Source organism: Eriocheir sinensis, chromosome 5, assembly GCF_024679095.1.
Source record: "Eriocheir sinensis breed Jianghai 21 chromosome 5, ASM2467909v1, whole genome shotgun sequence".
NCBI classification, from domain to species: Eukaryota; Metazoa; Arthropoda; class Malacostraca; order Decapoda; family Varunidae; genus Eriocheir; species Eriocheir sinensis.
The window spans coordinates 2603457-2620488 of record NC_066513.1 but is presented as its reverse complement, the minus strand read 5'-3'; the positions used below and the strand labels follow the sequence as shown (position 1 = coordinate 2620488).

At 46.3% G+C, this 17032-nt stretch overlaps 1 long non-coding RNA gene across 1 annotated transcript in view; it reads right to left on the bottom strand.

Moving 5' to 3' along the window:
- LOC126983372 (uncharacterized) overlaps window positions 1-16598 on the bottom strand; it is a 40053-nt gene extending 23455 nt beyond the window's left edge. The window contains exons 1-2 of the long non-coding RNA XR_007735823.1: window positions 16423-16598; window positions 11546-11921 (exon numbers count right to left, since the gene is read on the bottom strand). This is a non-coding gene — a long non-coding RNA (uncharacterized LOC126983372). The remainder of the gene's footprint in view (window positions 1-11545; window positions 11922-16422) is intronic.
- Window positions 16599-17032: the final 434 nt, after the last annotated feature.

The window sequence follows — 17032 nt, the reverse complement described above, 5'->3', positions numbered from 1 at the left end:
CACTTTGACCTTTGGAAATAGTTGATATGAGAAGCGAACGTGTCTCATAATACCAATCAAGCTTCAGCGCAGCCCCCCTCCTCCTCCCTCATGAAGCTGTCGTGAGGCAAGGACGCGGCCAGCACAGGGCAGGTGGTGTGTACGGTCAGGTCAGGGCGCGTTCCAATGTTTCCAGCCAATACCAACAGGGCATCTCCTCCCATCTTGCCTCCATTCTCTCAGCCTGTTTCTCAAATCTTCTGAGAAAAAATACCTGCCAATAAAACGTACCTGGCTGTCTCCTGAGCCGAGAACCCTGCGGCCTGGAGTGGCGCCGGATGGAGGGGAGTGCAAGGGTGGGGAGAAGGGGAAGGAGGGGAGTGCAAGGGTGGTGAGAAGGGGAAGGAGGGGAGTGCAAGGGTGGGGAGAAGGGGAAGGAGGGGAGTGCAAGGGTGGGGAGAAGAAGGGGAAGGAGGGGAGTGCAAGGGTGGTGAGAAGGGGAAGGAGGGGAGTGCAAGGGTGGTGAGAAGGGGAAGGAGGGGAGTGCATGGGTGATAAGAAGGGGAAGGAGGGGAGTGCAAGGGTGGTGAGAAGGGGAAGGAGGGGAGTGCAAGGGTGGTGAAAAGAAGGGGAAGGAGAGGAGTGCAAGGGTGGTGAGAAGAAGGGAAGGAGGGGAGGCAAGGGTGGGGAGAAGGGGAAGGAGGGAGGCAAGGGTGGTGAGAAGAAGGGAAGGAGGGGAGTGCAAGGGTGGGGAAGAAGGGGAAGGAGGGGAGGCAAGGGTGGGAAGAAGGGAAGGAGGGGAGGCAAGGGTGGGGAGAAGAAGGGGAAGGGGGGGAGTGCAAGGGTGGGGAGAAGGGGAAGGAGGGGAGTGCAAGGGTGGGGAGAAGAAGGGGAAGGGGGAGTGCAAGGGTGGGGAGAAGGGGAAGGAGAGTGCAAGGGTGGGGAGAAGGGGAAGGAGGGGAGGCAAGGGTGGGGAGAAGGGGAAGGAGGGAGTGCAAGGGTGGGGAGAAGGGAAGGAGGGAGGAAGGGTGGGGAGAAGGGAAGGAGGGGAGTGCAAGGGTGGGAGAAGGGGAAGGAGGGGAGGCAAGGGTGGTGGAGAAGGGGAAGGAGGGGAGGCAAGGGTGGGAGAAGAAGGAAGGAGTGCAAGGGTGGTGAGAAGAAGGGGAAGGAGGGAGTGCAAGGGTGGGAGAAGAAGGGAAGGAGGAGTGCAAGGGTGGTGAGAAGAAGGGGAAGGAGGGAGTGCAAGGGTGGTGAGAAGGGGAAGGAGGGAGAGTGCAAGGGGTGGGGAGAAGGGGAAGGAGAGGAGTGCAAGGGTGGTGAGAAGGGGAAGGAGGGGAGTGCAAGGGTGGTGAGAAGAAGGGGAAGGAGGGGAGTGCAAGGGTGGGAAGAAGGGGAAGGAGGGGAGTGCAAGGGTGGGAAGAAGAAGGGGAAGGAGGGGAGTGCAAGGGTGGGGAGAAGAAGGGAAGGGGAGTGCAAGGGTGGGGGAGAAGGGGAAGGAGGGGAGGCAAGGGTGGGGAGAAGAAGGGAAGGAGGGGAGTGCAAGGGTGGGGAGAAGGGGGAGGGAGGCAAGGGTGGGCAGAAGGGGATGGAGGGGTGTGCAAGGGTGGGGAGAAGAAGGGGAAGGAGGGGAGTGCAAGGGTGGGGAGAAGGGGAAGGAGGGGAGTGCAAGGGTGGTGAGAAGGGGAAGGAGGGGAGTGCAAGGGTGGTGAGAAGGGGAAGGAGGGAGGCAAGGGTGGGAGAAGGGGAAGGAGGGGAGTGCAAGGGTGGGGAGAAGAAGGGAAGGGGGAGTGCAAGGGTGGGAAGATGGGGAAGGAGGGGAGTGCAAGGGTGGGAAGAAGAGGAAGGAGGGGAGTGCAAGGGTGGGGAGAAGTGGAAGGAGGGGAGTGCAAGGGTGGGGAGAAGAAGGAGAAGGGGGGAGTGCAAGGGTGGGGAGAAGAAGGGGAAGGAGGGAGGCAAGGGTGGGGAGAAGGGAGTGCAAGGGTGGGGAGAAGAAGGGAAGGAGGGGAGTGCAAGGGTGGGGAGAAGAAGGAGGGAGGCAAGGGTGGTGAGAAGGGTAAGGAGGGGAGTGCAAGGGTGGGGAGAAGGGGAAGGAGGGAGTGCAAGGGGTGGGGAGAAGGGGAAGGAGGGAGTGCAAGGGTGGGGAGAAGAAGGGGAAGGAGGGGAGTGCAAGGGTGGTCAGAAGAAGGCGAAGGAGGGAGGCAAGGGTGGGGAGAAGGGAAGGGAGGGAGTGCAAGGGTGGGGAGAAGAAGGGGAAGGAGGGAGGCAAGGGTGGGGAGAAGAAGGGGAAGGAGGGAGTGCAAGGGTGGTGAGAAGAAGGGAAGGAGGGGAGGCAAGGGTGGGGAGAAGGGGAAGGAGGGAGTGCAAGGGTGGTAAGAAGGGGAAGGAGGGGAGTGCAATTGTGGGGAGAAGGGGAAGGAGGGGAGTGCAAGGGTGGGGAGAAGGGGAAGGAGGGGAGTGCAAGGGTGAGAAGAAGGGAAGGAGGGGCAAGGTGGTGTGAAGAAGGGGAAGGAGGGGAGTGCAAGGGTGGTGAGAAGAAGGGGAAGGAGGGGAGTGCAAGGGTGGTGAGAAGAAGGGAAGGAGGGAGGCAAGGGTGGGGAGAAGGGGAAGGAGGGAGTGCAAGGGTGGGGAGAAGGGGAAGGAGGGCAAGGGTGGGGAGAAGGGAAGGAGGGGAGGCAAGGGTGGGGAGAAGGGGAAGGAGGGGAGTGCAAGGGTGGGAAGAAGTGGAAGGAGGGGAGTGCAAGGGTGGGGAGAAGGGGAAGGAGGGGAGTGCAAGGGTGGGGAGAAGAAGGCGAAGGGGAGGCAAGGGTGGGGAGAAGGGAAGGAGGGAGTGCAAGGGTGGGGAGAAGGGGAAGGAGGAGGCACGGGTGGGGAGAAGGGGAAGGAGGGGAGTGCAAGGGTGGGGAGAAGGGGAAGGAGGGGAGTGCAAGGGTGGTGAGAAGGGGAAGGAGGGGAGTGCAAGGGTGGGGAGAAGGGGAAGGAGGGGAGTGCAAGGGTGGGGAGAAGGGGAAGGAGGGGAGTGCAAGGGTGGGAATAAGGGGACGGAGGGGAGTGCAAGGGTGGGAAGAAGGGGAAGGAGGGGAGTGCAAGGGGTGGGGAGAAGAAGGGAAGGAGGGAGGCAAGGGTGGGGGAGAAGGGAAGGAGGGGAGTGCAAGGGTGGGGAGAAGGGGAAGGAGGGAGTGCAAGGGTGGGGAAGAAGGGGAAGGAGGGGAGTGCACGGGTGGGGAGAAGGGGAAGGAGGGGAGTGCAAGGGTGGTGAAAAGAAGGGGAAGGAGGGGAGTGCAAGGGTGGGGAGAAGAAGGGGAAGGAGGGGAGTGCAAGGGTGGGGAGAAGGGGAAGGAGGGCAGTGCAAGGGTGGGGAGAAGAAGGGGAAGGAGGGGAGTGCAAGGGTGGGGAGAAGGGGAAGGAGGGGAGTGCAAGGGTGGGGAGAAGGGGAAGGAGGGCAGTGCAAGGGTGGGGAGAAGGGGAAGGAGGGGGAGGGAGGGAGGAGTGGAAAGGATGGGAAGGAACTCGCTGGAATGATGAGAAACGAGGAGTAATCTGGAAGCTGTGGAGGAGGAGGGGGAGGAGGAAGAGGAGGGGGAGGAGGAGGAGGACTAGGAGGAGGATATTGATGTTATGTTTTCATTAACACGACACAATATTATTATAATTAGCGAAGGATAATTACCAGCTCTCCATGTTGACAGAGAGAGAGAGAGAGAGAGAGAGAGAGAGAGAGAGAGAGAGAGAGAGAGAGAGAGAGAGAGAGAGAGAGAGAGAGAGAGAGAGAGAGAGAGAGAGAGAGAGAGAGAGAGAGAGAGAGAGAGAGAGAGAGAGGTGAACTTTGGCTGGAGTTCTTAAAAATCTTCCTTCCTCTTAAAACTGAAGGAGACAAGATCATCAGGAAGAGGAGGAGGAGGAGGAGAAGGAGGAGGAGAAGACATACAAGAGGGACACCAGACGAGGAAGGGTAAAAAAAATAGGAACATAGAAACATGGAAACATGGAAATGCAGGCAACAGAAAGCCTATTTGCTCATAACCAAGTCGCCCGCTTGGGTGATTTAATCTGCTCGACAGCCACTTGGGGCTTGAGGAGCAGATGAAAGCCCCTCGTTATTCAGTTTACTCCCGACGCAGCGAAATGACGGTCGATTCTATGTTTGAAGGAGTTGATGGTATTCGCATTTACTACTTCTGAGGGAAGATTGTTCCAGTGGCGGATGACTCGGTTTGAAAAAAAACTCCTTCCAGTGTCTGTTACATCGACTCGACTGAATGGGTAAACCGTTATTTCTAGTTCTTGAGTTGGTTTGCAGTTCAAAGAGTTTGGAGTAATCGACGTTATTGAACTTTTTCAGATACATGAAGACTTGAATCATATCCCCTCGTAGGCGTCTTTTCTCCAATGTAAAGAGATTGAGTCGCTTGAGTCGTTCCTCGTACGGTTGAGCCCTTAAGGTTGGAATCATCTTGGCGCGTCGTTGAATCCTTTCCAGTAAGGCAATGTCCTTTCTGTTATTAGGAGACCAGAACTGTACTGCATACTCGAGGTGCGGTCTTACCATGGAATTATACAAGGATAGCATCACGTCTGCTGTTTTACACTCGAAGTTCCTCGCTATGAACCCGAGCATAGTGTTGGCTTTGTTGTAGGCTTTTTTCCTTCTCTTTCATCCCTTCTTTCCCTTTCCCTTCCTTCTCTTCCTTTTCTCTCCTTTCCTCTGTATTCCCTTCTCTCCCAATATCTCCTCTTCTCTTTCCCTTCCCTTCCCTTCCTTTCCCTTCCCTTCCCTTCCCTTCCTTTCCCTTCCCTTCCTTTCCTTTCCTTTCCTTTCCTTTCCTTCCCTTCCCTTCCCTTCCCTTCCCTTCCTTTCCCTTCCCTTCCCTTCCCTTCCTCTCCTTTCCTTTCCCTTCCCTTCCGTTCAATTTTCTTCCCTTTCTCTTCCCTTCCCTTGTCTTTCCCTTTCCCAGTGTGTGTACCTGTGTGTGTGTGTGTGTGTGTGTGTGTGTGTGTGTGTGTGTGTGTGTGTGTGTGTACCTGTGTGTGTGTGTACCTGTGTGTGTGTGTACCTATGTGTGTGTGTGTGTGTGTGTACCTGTGTGTGTGTGTGTACCTGTGTGTGGATTATTTTTTTATCTTTCCAACTTATTTTTTTTATGCTGCTTCTGTATTTTTTCCCTTTGCGGGTTCATCACTAACTGCATCTCTATTTTCTTTTTCTTTTTTTATTGTCAACCTTTTTTCCATTTTTTTTATGGCAATGTTTTTCTCAAGGATTTTTTTTTCATTTTCGAACTTTTCTTTTTCCTAATTTCTTTTTTTCTTGGCTTGTTCATCGTATTACTTTTTTTTCCTTTTTCTTTTAACTGTTTTTTTTTAAGCCTTTGTTTTTCCCAGGGTGATTTTTTTTCTATTTCTATCTTATTTTTTTGTTTTCTGTTACTCCTGTATTTTTCTCCTGACGGGTTCATCACTAACTGTATCTCTTTTGTTTTTCTTTTTTTTTTGTATTTTTTTTGTTTTCAGTTTTAGTTTTTGCCTCTGTTTTCCGCAAGGATGTGTGTGTATCTAAGTGTGTGTGTACTTGTCTAATTGTGTGTCTGTGTGTCTGTGTACCTGTATGATCAAGCTCCTTTACGTGACCAAAACACAGGTAAGGAAGAGATGATTGGTGTACTTGAGAGTGTGTACCTGTGTGTGTGTACCTGTGTGTGTGTACTTGTCCAATTATGTGTCTGTGTACCTGTATGGTCAAGCTCCTATACGTGACCAAAACACAGGTAAGAAAGACACGATTGGTGTACCTGAGCGTGTGTACCTGTGTGTGTGTACCTGTGTGTGTGTACTTGTCTAATTGGGTGTCTGTGTACCTGTATGATCAAGCTCCTATACGTGACCAAAACACAGGTAAGAAAGACACGATTGGTGTACTTGAGAGTGTGTACCTGTGTGTGTGTACCTGTGTGTGTGTACTTGTCTAATTGTGTGTCTGTGTATCTGTATGGTCAAGCTCCTATACGTGACCAAAGCACAGGTAAGGAAGAGATGATTGGTGTACCTGTGTGTGTGTGTGTGTGTGTGTGTGTGTGTGTGTGTGTGTGTGTGTGTGTGTGTGTGTGTGTGTGTACCTGTGTGTGTGTGTGTGTGTGTGTGTGTGTGTGTGTGTGTGTGTGTGTGTGTGTGTGTGTGTGTGTGTGTGTGTGTGTGTGTGTGTGTGTGTGTGTGTGTGTGTGTGTGTGTGTGTGTGTGTGTGTGTGTGTGTGTGTACCTGTGTGTGTGTGTGTGTGTGTGTGTGTGTGTGTGTGTGTGTGTGTGTGTGTGTGTGTGTACCTGTGTGTGTGTGTGTGTGTGTGTGTGTGTGTGTGTGTGTGTGTGTGTGTGTGTGTGTGTGTGTGTGTGTGTGTGTGTGTGTGTGTGTGTGTGTGTGTGTGAGTACCTAAGTGTGTGTGGATTATTTTTTTCTCTTTCCAACTTATTTTTTGTTTTGTTTTTTGTTTTCTTTTTTTATTATTTTCCTTGGCGGGTTCATCAATAACTGTATTTCTATTGTTCTTTTTTTATTGTCAACTTTTTTTTCTTTTTTTTATGCCTATGTTTTCTCAAGGATTTTTTTTTTCTATATCGAACTTATTTTCTTTTTCCTAATTGTTTTTTTTGGCTTGTTCATCGTATTACTTTTTTTCCTTTTTCTTTTAACTTTTATTTATTTATTTTTATGGCAATGTTTTTCTCAAGGACTATTTTTTATATTTCCAACTTATTTATATCTTGTTTTCTGTTGCTTCTGTATTTTTTTTTCCCCTTGGCGTGATCATCACTAACTGTATTTCTCTTTTGTTTTCCTTTTTCTGTCTTTTTTTCATTTTTTTCCCTCTGTTTTTCATCAAGGATTTTTTTTCTATTTCCGAACTTATTTTCTTTTTCCTAATGTCATTTTTTCTTGGCTTGTTCATCGTATTACTTTTTCTTCCTTTTTCTTTCAACTGCTATTTTTTTTTTTATGGCAATGTTTTTCCTAGGGTGATTTTTTTCTATCTTTAACTTATTTATTTCTTGTTTTCTGTTGCTTCTGTATTTTTTTCTTTGGCGGGATCGTCACTAACTGTATTTCTCTTTTGTTTTCCTTTTTTGTCTTTTTTTCAGTTTTTATATGGCTGTTTTCAATTAAGATTTTTTTCTATTTCGAACTTATTTTCTTTTTTGCTAATGTCTTATCTTTTTTTTTTTTTTTTTTTTTTACATCAAAGGAGGCAGCTCAAGGGCACACAAAAAAAGAAAACAATAATAAAAAAAAAGCCCGCTACTCGCTGCTCCTAAAAAAAAAAAAAAAGAGGTGGCCGAAAGGAAGATCAAATACGGGAGGAGAGGTGTCCTGATACCCTCCTCTTGAAAGAGTTCAAGTCGTAGGCAGGAGGAAATACAGATGAAGGAAGATTGTTCCAGAGTTTACCAGCGTGAGGGATGAAAGAGTGAAGATGCTGGTTAACTCTTGCATAAGGGGTTTGGACAGTATAGGGATGAGCATGAGTAGAAGTCGAGTGCAGCGGGGCCGCGGGACGGGGGGAGGCATGCAGTTAGCAATTTCAGAAGAGCAGTCAGCGTGGAAATATCGATAGAAGATAGAAAGAGAGGCAACATTGCGGCGGAATTTAAGAGGTAGAAGACTATCAGTATGAGGAGGAGAGCTGATGAGACGAAGAGCCTTAGCCTCCACTCTGTCCAGAAGAGCTGTGTGAGTGGAGCCCCCCCACACATGAGATGCATACTCCATACGAGGGCGGACAAGGCCTTGTTCATCGTATTACTCTTTTTAATCTTTTTCTTTTAACTGTTTTATTTATTTTTATTTTTTATGCCCGTGTTTTCATCAAGGGCTTCATTTTCTATTTCCAACTTATTAATTTCTTGTTTTCTGTTGCTTCTTTATTTTTTCCCCTCGACGGGTTCATCACTAACTGTATTTCTCTTTTATTTTTATTTTTCTGTCATTTTTTTTTCAGTTCTTTTTATGACTGTTTTTCTCAAGGATGTGTGTGTACCTGTGTGTGTGTACTTGTCTAACTGTCTGTCTGTTTGTGTGTGTACCTGTATGGTCAAGCTCCTATACGTGACCAAAACACAGGTAAGGAAGAGATGATTGGTGTACCAGAACGTGTGTACCTGTGTGTGTGTACCTGTGTGTGTGTACTTGTCTAACTGTCTGTCTGTTTGTGTGTGTACCTGTATGGTCAAGCTCCTATACGTGACCAAAACACAGGTAAGGAAGAGATGATTGGTGTACCAGAACGTGTGTACCTGTGTGTGTGTACCTGTGTGTGTGTGCCTAAGTGTGTGTGGATTTTTTTTCTCTTTCCAACATATATTTTTTGTTGTTGTTTTGTGTTGCTTCTGTATTTTTTTCCCTTGACGGGTTCATCACTAAATGTATTTTTTTTTTTTTTTTGTATTTTTTTCATTTTTTTATGGCTATGTTTTTCCCAAGGATTTTTTTTTATTTCGAACTTATCTTCTTTTTCCTAATTGCTTTTTTTGGGAGGCTTGTTCATCGTATTACTTTTTTTCCTTTTCCTTTTAACTTTTATTTATTTATATTTTATGCCTTTGTTTTTCTCAGGGATTATTTTTTTTCAATTTCCAACTAATTTTTTTGTTTTTTTTGTTTTCTGTTGCTTCTGTATTTTTTCCCCTTCACGGGTTCATCTCTAACTGTATTTCCTTTGTTTTTCCTCTGTCATTTTTTTTTTGTTTTTTTTTATGCCTATGTTTCCGACTTTTCTCTTTTCTCGTACCTTTGTTTTTTCTTCCTGATTGGTTCATTGTTAATTCTTCTTTTTATTTTCATTTCATTTTTTTCTTTTTTTAATGCATATGTTTTTTTCTCAAGGATTATTATTCCATTTTATCTATTTCTATATCTTTTTTTTTCTAATAGCTTTGTTTTTTATATTTATTTTTTATTTTTCTATTTTTTTCTGTTTTCTATATTTTTTCTATCTTTTACTAGTTTTTTTCATTTTTTTTCTATTATCTATGTATTTGTTTCTCAAGGCTTTTTTTCTGTTATTTCCATTTCTTTTACCTAATGCATTTTTTTCTGTTATTTCCATTTCTTTTACCTAATGCATTTTTTTTTATCGTGGCTGGTTCATTCCCTTCGTGCCGTCTTGTTATGTCCTGGACGCATTGTTGTTATACATATTTTTCCCGCACACACGAGTCGCGTCGCCTCAGATCATTGTTTTTTTGTCTCATGTTATTACCGCCATTACCTGATTTTCTTTTTTCCGCTTCAATGCAGGTTTTTCTTTTCTTCATTTTTTAACGTTGTTCTTTTTGCCTACAGTTTGTTTCATCTTTTTTTTTCTTTTTTTTTTACCTTCGTTACTTTGAAGCTAAACTTTTTCTCTTCTTCGCTGCAATACTTTTTTTTTTTTCTTACGTGATGTTTTTTCTTTATTTTATTTCACATTTCCTTTTCCTTTTTTTTCGTTTCAGTGCAGTTTTTTCTTTGTTCTTTATTTTCCTTATTTTTTTTTTACATTTTCTTTACTTCGTTACTCTGACCGTTTCCTCTTTTTTTTCTTTTCTTCTCTACAAGAATGTTTTTTCTCCAGTTTACTTCACATTCTTATTTCCTCGTTACTCTGGCCATTTGTCTTTCTCTTTTCTGCCTTACAAAACAGTTTTTCTTTCTTTTTTTCCTCCTATTTATCTTATTTCTTGAGGGATCTCTTCGATGACTTCGGCCCGTTAGTCAGATCAGATCAGATGTAGTCCCGGGATATGCCTTTGCAACGGCTCCCGGATTTTCTCTTCACTCAGTGTCAATGTTCTGGTGCCTTAACTCTTGTTTTCTTTTTCAATATTCACTTGACATCTATTTTTTTTTTCACTGGTTTAGCACTTGTGTTTTAGCCTTCTGAATTCTTTGTCTTTCCTTCCAGAGTTTTTTAAGTAATTTTTCCTTTCTTCTATTTTTTCACTTTCTTTATTGCTATTTTTCAGTAATAATATGTCAGCTAGGTGTTCGTCTATGTCTTCTTTGTATGGCTGTTGTACAAATGTGGCGCAGGTGAATTTTATTTATAGTGGCTACCGTGATCCATGACTCTTCCTCGGCCCATGCTGCCCTCCGGTGCCTCCCTTGAACAAAGTCGCCGAAGTTAGTGTTGATTGAAGACCTGGGCAGCATGTGGGTACTGTTCGGTCAGTGTGCTTCGGTGGGCTTCGAACCTGTGTCCACGGGCTCACCACGCCGGCATCGCTGACCACTCGACCGTTCCTTTTTTCTTTTCTTCCCTACAAAACAGTTTTTCTTCGTGATGTTTTTCCTCCAGTTTGCTTCATATTTTCTTTACTTCGTTACTCCGACCATTTTCTTTTTCTTTTCTTCGTTACAATGCAGTTTCTCCGTCGTTGTTTTTACCTCCAGTTTCAGTATTTATTTCCGTTACTTGACCTTTTCTCTCTCCTTCCCTCGCTACAAAACAGTTTATTCGTTCTCTTTCTTGTTTCGTTACAACTTTTACATATCTTCGTTACTTAACCGTTTTCCTATTTTCATCGCTACAAAACAGTTTCTGGGGTCTCATTTTTACCTCCAGTTCCAGCATTTACTTCTCCTTCACCTTTTTCTTCTTTCCCTCGGTACAAAACAGTTTCTCTGTTCTCACTTTACCTTCAGTTTGTCTTTATCTCCGTTGCTTTACCGTTTTTCTCCCTACGTCGCTACAAAACAATTTCTCCGTTCTCATTTATACCTCCCGATTTAGTCTCTATCTCCGTTGCTTTACCGTTTTCCTCCCTACGCCGCTCCAAAACAGTTTCCCCGGGTTCATTTTTACGTCCAGTTTCTGTTTCGCGCGGGCAGTCATGATGCGCGGATGAGAAGGTAGTTTGCAGCCGTGCCCTCTAATAACGAGGCCGGGGCGTGTTTAGGCGATCCCCGCACGCAACTCTGCACACAAACACACACACACACACACACACACACACACACACACACACACACACACACACACACACCGCTCCGGTGGCTCAATCGGTAGAGCGCTGCGAGGCTTAACGGTCAAACAGGCGGCGGTTCGAGCCCCACTCAGGCCGGATTCTTTCGGTTGACTAGGAGTGGTTACTGACCCCCCTTGAGCAAGGGGGATGGGGTGTGTGGTGTGTGAGGTCCTGGCAGTACCCAGAGATCGACGATAATGAGCACTTGCTCTCGTCGGGAGGGTACCTGCTGGCGAAAGCAAGTCCAACTGGTGATCAGGCCGTGGTGAATTACACACACACACACACACACACACACACACACACACACACACACGGGCAGAACTTTGTTTCCGTAAAATTTTTAAAGCTTGCAAAGAGATCCTGCGGGGGAGGTGACGAGAGAGAGAGAGAGAGAGAGAGAGAGAGAGAGAGAATTTTTACATAGACTTACATAGATATTCAGATCACACAGATTATATGGTCCAAACTATGTGGTGGAGAGAGAGAGAGAGAGAGAGAGAGAGAGAGAGAGAGAGAGAGAGAGAGAGAGAGAGAGAGAAATTAAATCCAGGTATCAGGTCTGGGTGTTTCTCACCTGATCAAGTAGCGGATTGGAGGACACTCGAGCGAACGTTTGCCAGGAAGCGTGAGGCGGGATTCTAAAACGTCGCAGGCTGTCCTCTGAAACGTTTCCTGGAAGTGGAGGGAGTCTTGTGAGGCGGTGAGGAGCTGGGTCCGGAGGGAAACACTTCAAACACACTGCTTCTGTACGCTCGACACTGCAGTTTTAACCAACGCTGGGAAGGCTTGGAGATCCGTGCAAGGAAGGAATGTGATGGTAGACTTATAGACACTGTTGGACGCTGTCTGAGTTAGTTCTGTCCTCTTAGAAACACTTGGAACACAATGATTCTATGCCGCAACACTTATTAGACACTTTGTTTGCTACCGTTTGAGTTGAGAAAGTCCTCCTAGAAACACAAGGAACACACTGAATGAATGTTTGCTGCTGTCTGAGTTAGGTTCTGTCCTCTTAGAAACACTTGGAACACAATGGACTCAGTACCTCAACACTTATTTGTTTGCCACTGTCTGAGTTTGGTCGTCCTCATTGAAACACAAGGAACACACTGAATGAATGTTGGCCGCTGTCTGAGTTAGGTTCTGTCCTCTTAGGAACACTTGGAACACAATTGACCCAGTACCTCAACATTTATATACACTTTGTTTGCCACTGAGTTAAGTCCGTCCTCCTAGAAACACTTGGAACACAATGGACTTAGTACCTCAACACTTATTTACACTTTGTTTGCCACTGAGTTAGGTCCGTCCTCCTTGAAACACTTGAAACACAATGGACTTAGTACCTCAACACTTATTTACACTTTGTTTGCCACTGAGTTAGGTCCGTCCTCCTAGAAACACTTGGAACACAATGACCTCAGTACCGCAACACTTATATACACTTTGTTTGCCACTGAGCCAGGTCCATCCTCTTAGAAACACCTCCTCACAACAACACTTATATACACTTTGTTTGCCACTGAGTTAGGTCCGTCCTCCTAGAAACACTTGACGCTGTACCGCAACACTTATATACACTTTGCCGCTGAGTTAGGCTCGTCCTCTTAGAAACACGTGGAACACAATGAACTCTGCACCGCAACACTAATAGACATTCTGCACCTCAACACGTAATAGACACTGTTTGCCACTCTCTGAGGTAGGCCCGTCTACTCAGAAACACTGGAACACACTGCACACTGTCCGTCAACACTGCAGACTAACCAACGCTAGAATGGCATTATGGAACCAAGATAACGGCACGCACACACTGCAAAAAAAGCGCATGAGTCATTAAAAACTCCCCTTTAAAAACTGCACCTTGTAGGACTAGTCAGGTCTGTCTACCGAGAAGCAAAACCTGCCATATCATGTGTTATTAAGTTGCCAGCCACTGCACGGGTTTCAAGGGCCAGGCTAACACACAGGAGGATCCAAAGGTAATATTAAGTTTATAAACACTCCTGGACGACCCTGTGCTAGAAAAGGCTGTATTAACACTGAGCTTAAGTTGCCTGCCACTCCACAGGGTTCAAGGGCCGGGCTAACACACAGAAAGATATAAGGGCGATATTAAGCTTGTAAACACTCCTGGACGCCCCTGTGCTAGAAAAGACAATCCACGTAATAGCAAAACTGTTTGTATTAGCACTGGGTTTTAAGTTGCCAGCCAGTGTACGGGTTCAAAGGGGCAGGCTAACACACAGAAAGATATAAGGGCGATATTAAGCTTGTAAACACTCCTGGACGCCCCTGTGCTAGAAAAGACAGTCCACGTAATAGCAAAACTGGTTGTATTAGCACTGAGTTTTAGGTTGCCAGCCAGTGTACGGGTTCAAAGGGACACAAAAGGATGATCAAGTGGTAAGCTTATAAACAGTCCTGGCAGTGCGGTCCGCCAGTTAATGAAAGTGTAATAGGAACACTCGCCTACGATCATCAACACACTTCACTTCAGACTTCGCTTTAGACGCCTCTTGACTAAGGGCATGCATCCCTTGTCCGTGATCCGTGTCTGCGTCCGTATCTATGTTAGTGAAAAATGGAGTAAACGAAATGAGTTTGATTGACATTTGATATCAGCTGTCTGTGTCTGCATCCGCTTCCGTGAGTGGCGATTATTTACCAAACTGCTGCATGGCCGCGGCACCTGTTGGGGGGGCCGCGTGAACAGACTTAGGGCCATATTTTTAAACATTTCTGCACCCGAGAACACGTAATTTACTAGTCTTTCGTGGTAGTTTAGGGCATTTCCAGGGGTACTTTTATGACCCTGGTGGTAGTCTGAGCCTTCATCTGTACCGTGAACCTAAAAGAACACTCATTAAAACTCGATTGACCTCCTTTTTGGCCTTTGGAAATAGTTGGTGTGAGGGGCAGGAGACGACCAGTACGTGTCCTGTAGCTACGGTGCCCCAGCACGCACCGCTCCCCACGCCAGGACTCGCGGAGACTCCCGCGCCGAGAAGCTTGTGAGGCGTGGGTTCAGCTGGTGAGAGAAAACCCAGTAATGTATGCCGCCAGGTCAGCCTAGCACAGGGACCACAGCATCCGGAGGCCTCTCGCCATAACGCTGAACATTCCTGCCGCAACAGGCGTGTGTGTCTGCATGGCCTGTAGTGCAGCAATAATGTTGTCCGTAAATAAGTTAAGTGACACAAAACGTTATGCAACTGTGATGACTGTGATGACGTCCCTCCCGCTGTATTTAGTTAATTGGTTTAGTATTCCATTGTTAAAGTCGAGTCAATTTAGACTATAATAATATTCTTGTCAGTTATATATATCTATATATATATATATATATATATATATATATATATATATATATATATATATATATATATATATATATATATATATATATATTTTGTGAGAAGGAAGTGGCCGTGCTCCTCCCCTCAACTTACTGCTGACGCTGAGGCTGAATTAATTGCCTCGCCGAGACTGTGACCACGCATTACATAGTTTATTTTTTTATAATTTCTGCCTGTAGCGCCGGTAGGCTTTCTTGGTGGGGTCTGATAGTCGGCCCCAGCCCGTTGTGGCCCAGGCAAGTGTTTATAGTGGCGCCATCTTGCTTGGCTCATGCTGACCCCCGGAGCTAATCAATGATCCTCTCTTTAGAGATAAAATCTAGAGTCCAGGTTGATATGTGGTCTTCAGGACAGCATGTGGGTAGGCCATTCGGCGGTGATTGAAAAATCCCAGCTTGTAGCGGCAGCGGGACTCAGACCCGCGTCCGCGGCGCCCGCACGCTAGTCACTCAGCCACCGCCTCCCTAGGACACATGGATGTTCGCCTCCCAAACAACGGACGCGGAGACGGACGCGGCCACAGACACGTATCACAGTCATGGACTCACGGATGACCGGCCGGACAGTGGCGTGATACAACGCACGACAGCCTCGTGATCACCAGACACACACCCTTGTTAACTCTGCCGCGCACCACACACACCACTGTACCCCGGTGTGTGTGTGTGTGTGTGTGTGTGTGTGCGTAAAACCCGCGCGCGCACACACAAGAGCGGAGGAAAAAGTGAAGTAGGACAATGATCATTGACACACACACACACACACACACACACACAGAAAGTTACAATTCAATGATTACTGTCCTCCTTCACTTTTTCCTCCGCTTTTCACTGCTCCAAACACTGAATCATGCTCAGGTAACACCGTAAGTTTGCACTGCGTTGGTCTGTTTGTCACACTCGCTCCGCAACTCATGGTAACGCTACAAGGCACCAGTCACTGTTTCAAGCGCTGTCTTTCCTCATTACTACATCTTCTAGCCCGTTGTTCACTGTCCTCATGACCTAACCAGAGTTCCAAGCTTGGGTTGTGATAATACATAAATATCACGTGTTCCTCTCATCACACCCTCACCTATTGAAACCTGGCACATCTAAGCATAAGTAAATCACGCGTACAGGTATTTTTTCCAGGTAAAGACGAAGATGTTAGCGTTCGAAAAACTGCACAATGTAATATTCGGTGATTTTCCGTGATAATACAACAATATCACGTGTGCCTCTCATCACACCCTCACCCACTGAAACCTTGCACGTGTAACCATAAGTAAATCACGTATTGGGGCTTCAGGTATTTTTTTCAAGCAAAGTCGAAGTGATTAGCGTAACAAACTACCGCACGAAGTAACGATAGATGATTTTCCGTCACCTGCAAAACACAAACGTACACTCATTACTCAGTCCCTTGCAGGTAATAGTCCAGGTAAAGTTGAAGGTGTCTATCGTTATAAAGCGCTGACACGTAAGAAAAAGTAAAAGTGTCAGTCTTGCTCTGAACACTTTTTTGCGTCACCTGCTTAACACGCGAGCACTCATTAGTGAATCACGTACAGGTAACAGGTCAGGTAAGGAGGAGTTGCTTGGCGTCGGATACTCAAGTAGTGATATAAGCTTTAATCAGTACTCTTTTTGAAGCTTCTTACATCACCTGCTCAATAAACTCGCGTGTACTCATTAATGAATCAAGTACAGGTATAAGTTCAGGTAAGGACGAGATGGTTGCAGGCAGTTACTCAAGCATCGACATAAGCTTTAATCTGTACTCTTTCTAACACTTCTTATGTCACCTGCTCAAAAAACACGCATGTACTCATTAATGAATCACGTACAGGTATAGTTCAGGTAAGGACGAGTTGATTGGAGGCGGTTACTCAAGCAGCGACATAAGCTTTAATCTCCTTCTAACACTTCTTACGTCACCTGCTAAAAGAAAAAAAAAACACGTGAACTCATTAATGAAACGTTCAGGTGAAGACGAGTTGATTGGCGTCGGTTACTCAAGCAGCGATATAAGGTCTAATCTGTACTCTTTCTAACACTTCTTACGTCACCTGATCTATAAACACATGTGCAGTCATTAACGAATCGCTTACAGGTAACAGTTCAGGTGAAGACAGTATGTTTGAGTTTACGAAGAGTCCGTGATTTAATCTTCGCACGGAGAGTGGCTGCCGCGAGGGTGAGAGCGGCGAGTGAGAGTGAGGAGAGGGAGGGAGAAGCGTGGTGATCTCCCCGACTTTCCGACACGACTGGCTTTGCTCGTCCTCGCCTCGTCCTACTCCGGTCTGCCTCTGCCGCCGCGCCGCTCTCTCCCCTCTGCCCAGCGTTCTCAGACTATCGTACGTAGCATATTGTATTCTCTGGTTTCCGACCCATAACTATTGCAAAAAACACCAAAAAATAACAGTTTGAACAATGTCTGTAATGGAGTATCGGTATGTATGGGACTATGGCAGTTTGAGGTCTGAAAAACGATAGATACAAGGTTCTGAGTACGATATCTTGGTAACATTCTCTCTCTCTCTCTCTCTCTCTCTCTCTCTCTCTCTCTCTCTCTCTCTCTCTCTCTCTCTCTCTCTCTCTCTCTCTCTCTCTCTCTCTCTCTCTCTCTCTCTCTCTCTCTCTCTCTCTCTCTCTCTCTCTCTCTCTCCCTATGCGCTGCCTCTCACGACACCTCCGTCTAAGAAAAGCTTGCTACTCGGT